A 15,048-nucleotide genomic window follows, 5' to 3' on the forward strand; every position below is an offset into this window, starting at 1 on the left:
AGGGTAAGATTCTGACAAGACTGGGGGTGAATGTGTTGGTCCGGGCCCAGCAGGTGCATCAGTGATAGTTTAACCTGGCTGAACCCGCGAGACCTCAGTATTATGATCTGTTACACCGGTTGCAAAAATGGCTGCAGCCTGACGTGCTGAGTTCAACTGCTATGCAGGACCGTCTGTTGGCTGATGTATTCTGGAGGGCTTTGCCGTACCCTCTCTAGCACTGGATCGGCCAGGTGTCTCCTGATAATGCCCTTGAGATGGTCGACCTGATGGAGCGCTATGAGGCTACCAGGACTCTACAAGGGGGTTCTTTTGGGAGGGGGGCAGTCAAACCCCAGAAATCTCCACCCCAGACCCGGCGACTGGTTCCAGCAAAACCCGCCAGGGATATACCCCCTACAGACCTAGCTCTGATAGTCTGTTGGCCGTGTCATGAGCCTGGCCACATAAGGGCCGACTGTCCCCATCAGGGCGAACTCATGGATACTAAATATGGCTACTGCCAGCCACTCCACAATAGCCACCTCTGCCAGGTGGAAGCGGGAGACACTCTGGCTGTAGCTCTGCTGGACTCAAGGAGTCTGGTGTCCCTGGTAAGAGCTTCGCTGGTGCAGCCCGCCGAGTATACTGGTCGAAAAGTCGGGGTTGTGTGCATCCATGAAGACTTAAAGGACTATCCCACCGCCCTGGTGTCTCTGTCCACAGTGGCTGGCAGGTGGAACCACGAGGTGGCCATCGCCACCAATTTACATTATGAACTCATAATAGGGAGAGACTTCCTGGGCTTCCCGGCACTGTGGCCTGCTATGAGAGTGACTGATACCAATAAGACAGGAGTAACCCTAGCAGAGTGGCCTGGCTCAGGGGGGGACCAGAACCCTGGGAACCTGAGACCGAAGGGCCAGTAGTAGGGGTGACCGCCACTTCGGTGGAAGAGGGGTAGACAACCCTGCTAAGTGTGATGGTGGGAGACGTGGAGGACTTTCCCCCGGGTCCTGAATTGGCAGACCTCAATGTCTCCGGGGATAATTTTGGTACCGCCCAACGTCGGGACCCAACCCTCTCCTGCGCCTGGGAAAATGTGTTATTAGTAGATGGTGAACCACAACAACCTGGGGAAGAGTCAGTGTTTCCCCGTTTTGTGGTTTATCAAGATATGTTGTATCGGGTAAACCAACTACGGGGTGAACCTATTGAACAGTTGGTGGTCCCCAAGGCTTATCGCAAGCCTGTGTTAGATCTAGTCCACCAACACGTTTTCGGGGGTCACCTGGGGCTGCAGAAAACTCAGGATCGTATTCTGGCCCAGCATATTCAAAGAAGTGGAAGAGTTTTGTAAGTCTTGCCCGACTTGCCAGATAACTAGCCCCCAGCCACACTTCCGTAGTCCCCTAGTACCTCTCCCGATTATCGAAGTACCGTTTGGCTGAATAGCTATGGACCTCATAGGCCCAGTACCAAAGTCCACCAGAGGGCATCAACACATCTTAGTCATTCTAGAGTACGCCACTCGGTACCCGTAGGCGGTGCCACTGCGACATACCTCGGCCAAACTCATAGCTAAGGATTTAATAGCAATGTTTTCCCGAGTAGGACTACCTAAAGAGGTTCTGACCGACCAAGGGACTTCTTTTATGTCCAAGGTGATGAGGGAACTCTGTAAGTAGCTGCACATACTGTAAAACAACTACGGATGTCCGCTTACCATCCGCAAACGGACAGTCTGGTAGAACGGTTTAACCAAACATTAAAAAATATGTTGAAATAGGTAGTGTCTAAAGATGGGAAGGACTGGGACCTCCTTCTGCCCTATCTCATGTTCGCAGTGCAAGGGGTACACCAGGCCTCTACTGGGTTCTCGCCCTTAGAACTGCTATATGGCAGACACCCTCACGCTCTCTTGGGCGTGGCTAAAGAGGCATGGGAACAACAACCCACTCCACATAAAAGTGTCATTGAGTACGTTAGATGCAAGATCGGATAGAGACAGTGTTGCCTCTTGTTAGGGAGCATATGGAGGCAGCTCAGCAAGCCCAGAGTCAGGACTATAATCATCAGGCTCGGGACCGGATCTTTAACTCAGGTGATCGGGTTTTGGTTCTGTGCTGACCGTGGAGAGTAAGTTCCTGGCTAGGTGGTAGGGGCCCTACGAGGTACTCGAGAAAATTGTAGATGTAAACTACAAGGTACACCAGCCAGGGCGGCGAAAGCCGGAGCAGGTTTACCATGTGAATTTGCTCAAACCGTGGAAAGATAGCGAAACCTGTACAGAAGACAGCCCACGGCCTCTCCTCTAAATAGACTCAGGAGGCCAGAGAGTTCGTTAGTCGGAACACGGATGTGTTCTCGGACCTCCCTGGATGCACTTTCATAATCCAGAACTACATTGTCACTGAGCCTCAGGCAAAAGTCTGGTTAAAGCCATACCGGGTGCCCAAGGCTCGGCAACAAGAGGTTAGGACAAGCCCAGTATTTTTCAGTTTTGGACCTCACAAAAGGGTACTGGAAGGTGCCCTTAACGGAGGCTGCCAAAGACAAAACTGCATTCATCAAGCCTGATGGTCTGTATCAATATAAGGTCTTACCCTTTGGTCTACATGGTGCCCCCGCCACTTTTCAGCGACTAATGGACATTATGCTTCGTCCACATCGTCGATACACTTCGGCTTACATGGACGATATAGTCATCCACAGTACCAACTGGGAAAGTCACCTACCCAAAGTGCAGGCTGTAGTGGACTCCCTTCGGAAAGCTGGCCTAACCGCTAACCCAAAAAAATGTGCGATCGGCTTAGAAGAGACTAAGTACCTGGGGTATGTCATTGGGCGCGAAGTCATCAAACCCCAAGTGAACAAAATAGAAGTGATACGGAATTGGCCCCGACCTGTCACCACTAGGCAAATAAAGTAATTCCTGGGAATGGTGGGCTATTACATGAGGTTTGTTCCCCACTTTACTACTCTAGCCGCAACCTTGACAGGACTCTTGAAGGGACACAAGTCAATGATGGTTCGCTGAGATGATTGGGCGGAAGAGGCTTTCTCCGCTTTAAAGTCAGCCCTGTGCGGGTCCCCAGATTTGGCGACGCCCAACTTCAAAAGGGAGTTTATAGTACAGACCGATGCCTCCGAAGTAGGCCTCGGTGCTGTACTGTCTCAGGAAGTCAATGGGGAGGAGCATCCCGTTGTCTTCCTTAGCCGTAAGCTCACCCCAGCCGAGACCCGGTATAGTATAGTATAGTGGAGAGAGAGTGCCTGGCTATCGAGGGGGCACTAGAATCTGTCCGCTATTATTTATTGGGGGGAAATTCCACCTGATGACTGACCACTCCCTTCTCAAGTGGATGAGCCAGGCTACGGACAGAAATGCCCGGGTCACCCGATTGTTTCTCTCCCTACAAAACTTTAAGGTTTTGGTGGAACACAGGGCAGGCCGGTTAAACAGAAACGCGGATGCCCTGTCCTGGGTACACTGTCTGGCGTGTGTTCACTCCCTCAGGGTTGAACAAATGGGGGGGGGGGGATATGTGACACAGTGAGAGGTTTGGTCTGGGAAAACAGGTATTTTCCTCCTAGCATGTGCTGCTGGACTGATTTACAGCCAGGTGAGGTCAAATACCGGACCCGATTTTAAATGCCGGTACGGGTTTTGGCAGCCCCTGGCTGTCCTTAAATAGGCAGCTGGACTCAGAAGCCAGGTCTCTGTGTTGGGATCTGGGAGACTTGTGTCTGGATGAAGGCTTGCTACCTGTTTGGCATTAAAAAAAGGTTGGTGTTGCTATCAGCAAGGACTCTTTGAGGCAGAATTGCCGCATGGTGTGAATTACCACTAACACCACAATGTGACTTTTTGTTTGAATATGACAGTTTTTTTTGTCACTTGCCTAAAGTGTCAATAAAATACTGAACTGTTTGATCCAAAGAACTTGCTGTTACCTCTATACTGCGTCCGCTAATCCTGTCTACCAGAGCGAGTCCCCATAATATATAATATATATATATACAGGGCCGCCATCAGGGGGGGTACAGCCGATACCCCAGTAAGGGGGGCCCGGCCGGTCCCGAGCCTTTTTTTCCAGAGTCAGTGAGTGATAGGCCGCCTCACTACAGGCAATCCGTATCCTGCAGTAACTTTAACTCAGCGCTCATCTCTTTACTATCTTATACTCAGCTCCGGTAACAAGCAGTGCGGGCGGCGCTCACTCACTGACGTCACGCACCTGCGCCTCCCACTAGGCGGCACAGGCGTGTCACGCCCGCACTACCTGTTACTGGAGCTGAATGTAAGGTAGTAAAGAGATGAGCGCTGATTTAAAGTTAAAGTTACTGCAGGATACGGATTACAGTTTATAAATGTATACTCCTGTGAGCGGCGGGGAGGGGGATCTATGGATGGCGGCACTGTAATAGGGAGGGGGATCTGTGGCTGGCACTGTTATGAGGGATCTGTGGATGACACTATTATGGGGGATCTGTGGATGACGCTATTAGGGGGGATCTGTGGATGGCACTGTTATGGGGGGATCTGTGGATGACACTTATGGGGGGGATCTGTGGATGACACTGTTATGGAGAGGGATCTGTGGCTAACACTGTCATAGGGTGGATCTGTGGATGACACATATAGCATAAGATGCTATATACGGTATGTGTCATCCACAGATCCCCCCATAAGTGTCATCCACAGATCCCCCTCCATAACAGTGTCATCCACAGATCCCCCATAATAGTCTCATCCACAGATCCCCCATAACAGTGTCATCCACAGATACCCCATAATAGTGTCATCCACAGATCCTCCATAACAGTGCCATCCACAGATCCCCCATAACAGTGTCATCCACAGATCCCCCATAAGTGTCATCCACAGATCCCCCATAACAGTGCCCTCCGCACATCCCCCATAATAGTGTCATCCACAGATCTTCCATAACAGTGTCATCCACAGATCCCCCATAACAGTGTCATCCACAGATCCCCCATAACAGTGTCATCCACAAATCCCTCATAACAGTTTCATCCACAGATCCCCCATAACAGACACTGGAGCAGACCTGCTGATAAACACGCCTAGGCCACCACCAGTCAAGGTAAAAACTTACAGTTGTCAATAATGTAATGTAGTGTAGGGGGTCATGTAATGTTTTGAGGCCAAAATGGCACAGATGACCACCAAGAATATCTAGAATATCTAAAATTAGCTGGTCAAGTAGATTGTTGCATGAAACAATCATTAAATAGGTGGCCGACAAAAAAGGGGCGGGTCAATGGGGAGCGGAAAATATAGATTTCGCCTAGGGTGGCAAAAATCCTTGCACCAGTCCTGTTCGCGCACCGCCTGCCAGTCAATTTTGGTTTGCAGGAGCGGGGGCGGGTAGTGGAAGCCTTAGCCAGGACTAGGAGGAACCAGACCGAGGCGAGACCAAAGACCAGAGTCCACAGACTGGAGCGCAGACTGGGGTGGGTCCTTGGGGGTGGAGGGGGGGCTGGGAGGTGGAGTCAGGACGGATTCTAAAGGGGCGAAGTAGGAGCGGGTCACGGAGGGGGGTCCCAGGCCTTGAGTTGTGTAAGGGGCCCCATAATTTCTGATGGCAGCCCTGTATATATATAAATGGCAGCACCCTCGCAACGTTTCTGTCACGAACCAGTGGATGTGAACCCACTGTGCCTGTGTCCCACCTCCTCTCTAAGGGCGTTGTCTAAGTGTACCCCTCGATTCTTCACAGTACCCTTGATGGTGGGGATAGACTTTCCCGAGGGGAACACCAGGTTGCTACCTCTTGAGGAGGGTAGGCACACGAGGCAACTGGTCCAGGCAGACCAGGAGGTATCTGAGTAGGTACCAGAAGTACAAGCGTAGTTAGGCAGAGTCGTTACCAGGAGCAAGAGCGCAGGACCGAAGGATGAGGCAGAGGCATAGTCAGACAGATAAAAGGTCAGGGCAGGCAGCACAGGAACAGGTCAAGCAATCCGGATCGGCAACAGGAGAGTCAAGGCAAGCAGACAGGGATCAGACGAGTAGCAGAATCCAGGAACGAGGTATAAGTCAGGAGCACACGAGAGTATCAGGAGCTTAGCAAACACAAGGACCTTGACACTGAGGCATCTGGAAAGGGGGCGAGGTCCCATGACCCAACCCATGCAGCCCAGGTAGTGATGCGCGCCTCCCCTAGGGCAGTGTAACAAGAAACCAGCAGCAAGCATGCTGTGGCCAGGGCTGAGTGGAACCTGTGGAGCCGAATCCTCAGCACCACAGCACATACAGCGACAGAGCCCAGGACTGTAGGGGTGAACGGAAGGATGAGCTTTACAGTTTCAGCTCATTCATAGAGCTTTTTTCAAGCGGCTCTATAAATGAGCTGAAACATGGGTGAATAAAGTGTTTTTCTTTTCACTAATTTTTTGCGAGAGTGCTACAGTTTTTTTCTGTCCTGGATTTGTTGCCTGATCCATTGGCCTGCACCTCCGTATTTATATTTGGCCTGCTGTGCTGCCATTGTCTTCTATATATATGCACTGAACAAAAATATAAACACAACACTTTCGGTTTTGCTCCATTTTGCATGAGCTGAACTCAAAGATCTGAAACATTTTCTACATACACAAAAGACCCATTACTCTCAAATATTGTTCACAAATCTGTCTAAATCTGTGTTAGTGAGCACTTCTCCTTTGTCGAGATAATCCCTCCCACCACACAGGTGTGGCATATTAATATATATATATATATATATATATATATATATATATATATATACACTCACCTAAAGAATTATTAGGAACACCTGTTCTATTTCTCATTAATGCAATTATCTAGTCAACCAATCACATGGCGGTTGCTTCAATGCATTTAGGGGGGTGGTCCTGGTCAAGACAATCTCCTGAACTCCAAACTGAATGTCAGAATGGGAAAGAAAGGGGATTTAAGCAATTTTGAGCGTGGCATGGTTGTTGGTGCCAGACGGGCCGGTCTCAGTATTTCACAATCTGCTCAGTTACTGGGATTTTCACGCACAACCATTTCTAGGGTTTACAAAGAATGGTGTAAAAAGGGAAAAACATCCAGTATGCGGCAGTCCTGTGGGCGAAAATGCCTTGTTTATGCTAGAAGTCAGAGGAGAATGGGCCGACTGATTCAAGCTGATAGAAGAGCAACGTTGACTGAAATAACCACTCGTTACAACCGAGGTATGCAGCAAAGCATTTGTGAAGCCACAACACGCACAACCTTGAGGCGGATGGGCTACAACAGCAGAAGACCCCACCGGGTACCACTCATCTCCACTACAAATAGGAAAAAGAGGCTACAATTGTCACGAGCTCACCAAAATTGGACTGTTGAAGACTGGAAAAATGTTGCCTGGTCTGATGAGTCTCGATTTCTGTTGAGACATTCAAATGGTAGAGTCCGAATTTGGCGTAAACAGAATGAGAACATGTATCCATCCTCTGATGGCTACTTCCAGCAGGATAATGCACCATGTCACAAAGCTCCAATCATTTCAAATTGGTTTCTTGAACATGACAATAAGTTCACTGTACTAAAATGGCCCCCACAGTCACCAGATCTCAACCCAATAGAGCATCTTTGGGATGTGGTGGAACGGGAGCTTCGTGCCCTGGATGTGCATCCCTCAAATCTCCATCAACTGCAAGATGCTATCCTATCAATATGGGCCAACATTTCTAAAGAATGCTATCAGCACCTTGTGGAATCAATGCCACGTAGAATTAAGGCAGTTCTGAAGGAAAAAGGGGGTCCAACACCGTATTAGTATGGTGTTCCTAATAATTCTTTAGGTGAGTGTATATATATAGAGAGAGAGAGAGAGAGACAGAGAGAGAGAGAGAATATAGGATCCATCATTCACAATAGGTGATCTCACAGCTCCTCCTCCCTGTACAATGAGCATCTTTTGTCTGTTGTGTCTAAAGCCCATGTGCTGCTGTTAAAGCATATGTCTAAATGTCTAATCATGTACAAGAAATTAAAAATTTAAAATCCAAAAAGTAAAGATTGGAAAGAGGAATGTGAATAAAAATATGTAGATGATACATTCCGGTGTCTGCAGAGTTTAGTGTGAGAAACACCCTGGTACTGAAGAGGTTAAGAAGAAAAACCATAATCACTGTATTTTTTTTAACTGTTGAGATTTCCTGTTACACACTCTACTGCACCTGTCTGCACAATGGAAAAATATATGCTATAAAGGTCTAAAACCGAACAACTTTGCAGATCAGTACTTTCATTCAGCAGGCGCTGTGAACAGTAATGAATGTCCAGCCTGTGCGCGCCGCGGGAGGCTTCCTTAATACAGTACATTGTCTCACTGAAACACAATCCCTGCAATAGTTTCCACAAGGTTCCATGTAGACAATAATTGAATTCTATTTCTGCTGATGGGCAGGTGAGACAAATAATCAACTCACCGAGTTTTATCCAGCAACAGTTGGGACTTGTTCTTCATTTTATTTTGAAGGTAATTTAACGCATAAAAAGTACATTCAAGCCTTGACAATTATCACTCTTAAAGAGGTTGTAATCCATTATCGCTAGTAGGGTCCTGCCTTGGGCAATCAGCAAAAAAGAAACCAAGTGATCAGCTACTGCAGTTTCTCTGCAGCGCCACCACAGGAGAAATCAAGCATTACACTGTGTAGTCCAGGAGTGGACAGGTCCTCCAGAGGTGGTGATGCTCTATCTATGTAACTACTTTCAGCTCTGGCCAAGACATGAGGATCCTGAACAAAGGACTCCCCCCCCTCTTCTATTTACCACACATAGGAATATGCCAGGATTCTAGAGTATGATCTCCATTAGTACATACATACATACCTGAGTAGTGCTGAATATAAGGATCAGTAATTTTTATTTTCCTTCTGACCCCCCATTCTTCTGCTGTCAGCGCTCAAAGCTGTGCTAAAATACACATTCTGGACTGCTGAGCGGAAACATAGAATGGAGAGGACTAATGAGCGCGTGCTTAGCAGTCAGGACAATGGATTTTGGCGCAGTTTTGACCACTGAGAGCAGTAGAAGGGCAGATGGTAGGGAAACAAGAAATTCAATTCTGCACTACTGTAGAAAAACAATAAATGAAAGTAATAAAGAGAAAAAAAAACACCTATACGTTCCTGCAATGCAGAACGTAGGGCTTTTGTTCTTGGCAATATAGCATGTCATATGTTCTGCAATCTACACGATAGAGGATTTATTTAGAGGGTATTTATTAAGTATTGTAAAAAACGACCTTAAAGCAGAGAAAAATTAGAAAAATGTTTACAGCAGCGACCTGTATCCCCAGCTGCTCTGCTCACTCTCTCCAGCACTCCGTTCCCCGGTGGCACAGACTCCTTTCCATCTCTCTCCTTCTTTCTGGTTGGACCAGCCACTGGGGTAGCTTTGTCACTCCACATAGGCTGTTGCCTGCGGCTTGCTGGCTAGGCTTCTTTCCCTCTGCCCTCCTGCACTTAAAGGGCTAGTGCCCATGCACCTAATCGTCCCCAGGCTATGGCTGCCCACCAGGGGTACTTAACACACCTTCCCTTATGGAACATTGTCAAACCATAGGTAGCAGTCTGCTAGTGTCCTGCAAAGGACATTGTTCTATATTTGATCTTCCAGATCAAACCCTTCACTGCTTGACCTGATCTGTGCCTGTTCACCTTTCCGACCCTATGCTACCTGCCCTGACCTCGGACTGTTTTTCGGATTGCAAGTACTCCTGCCTGACTTCAGCTTTTCCATGACTACAGTTTTGCCTGATCCCTCGGCGCTCTGCACCAGTGTCTCTTGACCCTCATGGGTCAGTTGTCACTTGAACAGAGACTACTCAAATAGGCAGCAGCCTGGTGGATGCCCTGCAGTGAAGTCCAGATCCCTGTATAGAGGTTAAAGGGTGAATATTGTGTGTGTGGGGGGGAGCACTTAGATGACACCCTTAAAAGTAGGCCCAAGCCAAATCTGTTCAAGTGACACAGTGAGTCCATACAACAAAAGTTTTCATGTTTCTGGCCACTTTCCCTAAATAAAACCTGCAAAATGAATTGATATTCACTCCCATTCTTAATAAAAATAAGAAATCCCAATGTGTCCCTTAAACAAAGAGAAATTGGGACTGACTAAGACAAGTAGAGTTCAGCTACTGTTGGCCTCGTTAATGTAATCTACCAGGCTGTCTATGATCATATGGGTAACTGTAATTGGGTAATAAATGCTAAATCTGCAGCGGGACCCCCAATTTACAATATTGTGTGTCATTTCTACTACTTGTCTTCTCATACAGTTGTGTTCAAAATAATAGCAGTCAGACATCACTAACCTGATCAATCACTGTGTTTGGTAGAAATGATGTTTCTACATGGCAAATAATTTACTAGCAGGTGTAGTAAAGTAATAGAAATCCAACAGACCCAACAGTCATGACATACATGCTGCCGATTCTCTGTAATTCAATCACTTATTGAAAGGGACATGTTCAAAATAATAGTGTGGAGTTCAATAAGTGAGGTCGTTCATTCTTTGAAAAACAGGTGGCAATTATTGCCCTTATTTAAGGAAGGAAGGCAGCAAATGTTGTACATGCCGGTTACAGTGCATTTCTCTCTGAAATTCGGAGGAAAATGGGTTGTTCCAGACATTGTTCAGAAAAACAGCGTACCTTGATTAAAAAATTGATTGGAGAGGGGAAAACATATAAAGAAGTGCAGAAAATGATAGGCTGCTCAGCTAAACTGATCGCAAATGCTTTAAAAAGGCAACCAAAACCTGAAAGACGTGGAAGAAAGCGAAAAACTACCATTCGAATGGATAGAAGAATAGCCAAAATGGCAAGGACTCAGCCAACACTCAGCTCCAGGAAGATCAAAGAAGGTGTAAAGTTCCCTGTGAGTCCTGTTACAATGAGAAGACTCCTATGTGAAGCCAAGTTATCTGCAAGAAGCCCCCGCAAAGTCCTACTGTGGAAAAAAAGACATGTGCTGAAGAGGTTACAGTCTGCCAAAGAGCACATTGACGGCCTAAAGAGACATTTTGTGGACTGATGAAAGTAAAATTGTTCTTTTTGGGTCTAGTGGCCGGAGACAGTTTGTCAGACGACCCCCAAACACTGAATCCAAGCCACAGTACACTGTGAGGACAGTGGAGCATGGTGGGCAAGCATCATGATATGGGGATGTGTCTCATACTACGGTGTTGGGCCTATTTATCACATACCAGGGATCATGGATCAGTTTGAATACATCAGAATACTTGAAGAGGTCATGCCGCCTTATGCTGAAGAGGAAATGCACTTGAAATGGGTGTTCAAGCAAGATAACGACCCCAAACACACCAGTAAACGGGCAACATCTTGGTTCCAGACCAACAAGATTGACGTTATGGAGTGGTCGGCCCAATCCCCGGATCCTAATCCAATAGAAAACTTGTGGGGTGACATCAAAAATGCAGTTTCTGAGGCAAAACCAAGAAATAGAGAAGAACTGTGGAATGTAGTCCAATCATCCTGGGCTGGAATACCTGTTCACAGGGGCCAGAAGGTGGTGACTCCGAGCAACACAGATGTCCAGCAGTTCTCAGAAACAGCGGTTATACAACTAAATATTAGTGAAGTGATTCAAAGGAAAGTAAAATCTTCAAACATATTTCAGTTTATATAGTGAATGTTTGAGTTTGTAAAGAAGAATACAAACACTGCTATTTTTTTTGAACAGTCTAATATTCACTTTTCTTCAATTTTTTTAGAGGAACAACACAAATTTGATATATTTTTCTTCATGTTTTGATTTGGAATAGCATGTGTAGTGTTCCCAATGCATTTCTGTGTATGGAAATAAAAGCTATTAGAAGGATTTTGAGCTTTATTCACTTTTTTAAACACACTGCTATTATTTTGAACCCAACTGTACAAGACTGAGAACTTTGGGACTCTTCAGGCTTCAGAGCTCTTCCTATTTGATCTGGGATCAGGGCAGGGGCGTACATAAAAATCATTGGACCCAATAGCAAGAATCTGAATTGGGCCACCATGTCTGGATGTGCCAGATCCAGCACTACCGTGACAGAGCAGAACAGTGAACGCCACTAGCACAGATGTCAGCAAAGCCTTATATACACCTCAGCTGCTGCAGAACATCATTATAGTGATAAGAGAACTACAAGTCTCATCATGACCAGTTTAGGCCTATGTCACACTGCCAGCAGTAGTTCCAGCAGGCTGCTCTGGCAGAGTACAATCTGCCGAAGCTCTCCAGGTACAATGGGGCCAGCAGGCACTCTGATAACCTCTAGCAATTCCGGATCCAGAGAGGTTGTTCTCTGCCGGAACAGTTTGCTGGAACTACTGTCGGCAGTGTGAAACAGGTGAAAATTAGTGGGCAATACATGGAGGGATAAAAGAGGAGGGAACTACAACTCCCAGCATGTCCAGGCTGTAATTATAGCACATACGTTAATATTACAGGGAGAGGGTATAAGAAGAGAGAACTAAAACCCCCAGCATTACCAGACTGTTATTATACAGCATCCATGGATATTATAGGAGGAGAGAACTACAACTTCCAGCATGGCCAGAGAGTTAACTTCCAGTATAAGGATGTTATGGGCAATCCCAGGACACCACTCACCTAGTCTCCAGGCACACACAGAAGTTCCTCCCCATGTAGTTTCACTACATTTTCCTCTCCACTGCTGAGCTTCATCTACCTGCCCTGGTCACATGATGATGGCATCATCACAGGTCCTTAAGCTATAAAAATATTGACTTTGTACGGCTGCCCTGATCACATGCTAATGACATCATCACAGGTCCTTCTGCACAGCTAGCTAGGTTTTCACAGCTAACTATGCAAGTGTAATTGGGGCCGGGGTTTTTCTGAAGAGCCAGGACCCCTTCCTCCAAGGCCCCATAGCAGCTGCCTGGTCTGCCTCTATTAGAGGTACGCCACTGTCCAGGATCTAAAGTATCAAACATATGATATTTTATCATTTGAGGTAGAATATTTCAAGTTTATTTGATGCAATGCATATCTTAAGCTTTTCTTTTGAGTTGCTTAATTTTACCAAAGTTTCTTTACACACAGACACAGGAAACGATAGCACACTGAGCTACAGCTGTCCCACCACAATATTATGAAGGTAAATGATCATTTTAGATGTATTGTATACTCTAATATGTATGCTCTCCAGAGTTGCTGCTACAGCTTCCTCATTTTGCAATCCCACGCAAAACACATTACTACTACATTATTAAAATTATAAACACATTACTGAGCAGTATAATGGCCGCTTCTGAAACAAACGACATTTGTGCTCGCAGCTGAGATAACAACTAAACGCACAGAACGTAGAAAACACTAAAAAGCAACAAAAACACAATACTCTTTGGAGAACATTTCTGATATACATCTGTTAGTATGGCTACTAACGCTGCACAAAAAACTAAAAAAATAATGAGTAAATGAACACGTGCAGCCGCCATTTTAGGAAAACCTTATTTGTTACCACGAAGCGCGAGGAAATTCAGCCTCGTTGCGAATCGAAGTTTTCCTAAACTGCAGACCATATTCTGCTTCAAATGCTTTGCTTCGCTCAACACTACTGATGACCTATCTTCTGGATAGGTCATCAGTATCTGATTGGTGGGGGACCAACACCCGGGACCAGGGCGATCAGCTGGTTTGAGAAGGCACTGGTGCTCGCAGTGTCGTCACTGCCTTCTCTCAGCTCACTTTTACAGTGGCGGCAACAAGGTCCGGCAGGCTTTTCTGGCGGGGGAACAGCCTGCCGGATTTGTGCTAATGCTAGCCCACCGTGCCGCAGCATGCTGTAGTTTTTGTCCGGCCGCCTCTTGGCATCTTTGCCATTATAGTGGGCGGCACAGTGGGCTAGCGTTAGCACGTCGTACATTGTATAGCAGCTGTGGTTGGTATTGGTGCTCAGCCCCATTCATTTAAATGGGGTAGAGCTGCACCTAGGCCACGTGACCAATGAACATGACGTGAAGGTCACATGGCCGAGGTTGAGCTGCAAGAAGGTCACAGTGCTACTGCGAACACCGCTGCTTTCTCAAAGAGCTGATCAGCTGGGATCAACCCCCACCAATCAGGTACTGATGACCTATCCAGAGGATAGTAGACAAAAGTGTTTGTAGAGAAGCACCCACCGACATAAATGGCCACACCGGTAATGCAACAGCTGAGCCACCACCGAAGATCCTCAGCAGTCGACCGTATAGCAAATGAAGAGAGGAGCATCTCCAGTGAATCCTTTATTGGACGGACCAAGATGCTGCCGCTACCTCTCTTCATTTGCTATCCAGAGGGATAGGTCATCAGCATAAAAGTCTCAGAAAACTTCTTTAATATTTCCTTCTCTGTCATAATAAACAGTGTTATCACATACAACATCACTTGGTTAGGCAGGTCACTGCCTGCTACACAACCAGCATACTCCTCCCATGCTGCCTTCACCATTCCCATGATCCGATTGGATGGAAAGTGTTTTATACTCACGCCTCGTTATGATTACTTTACTTAATGAGAGTGTCCTGGTCACATAAAGTCCTGCTTACAGTAACAGCATCTGTTGTTTGAATAGGTCACTACCTGCTGCATGATCAGCACACTGCTTCTTAGCTGCTGTCATTGTCCCAATGAATGGATACCCAACGTTCTATACTTTCCCACTTTATGATATCATTAATTCGTGATCCTGCCACTGTCACCCAAAAGCCCTACTGTCACTTGTATCATCACTTTGCTGCACAGGTCACTGCCTGTTACGCCATCAGCACACTCCTCCCCTGCTGAGATCATCATTCCAATGGTCAGGGGGGCCTCTCTAATTAGGCAATGTGAGGCTGTGGCCTCAGGCGGCGCTAGGACAGCAGCGGGAGCAGCAATTTACCCTCCAGCCCTGCAGACATCTGTGTCTTTGGGGATTATTGTACATCGCGGTTTTACTGTGGCAAAAACCACAACAAAACCGTGATGGGCAATGACCCCTAGGGATTCATGTACATACCAGAGTATGAAGAACCTTTGGGAAAC

The sequence above is a fragment of the Bufo bufo genome, chromosome 7 (genome assembly GCF_905171765.1).
Source record: "Bufo bufo chromosome 7, aBufBuf1.1, whole genome shotgun sequence".
Lineage (NCBI taxonomy): Eukaryota > Metazoa > Chordata > Amphibia > Anura > Bufonidae > Bufo > Bufo bufo.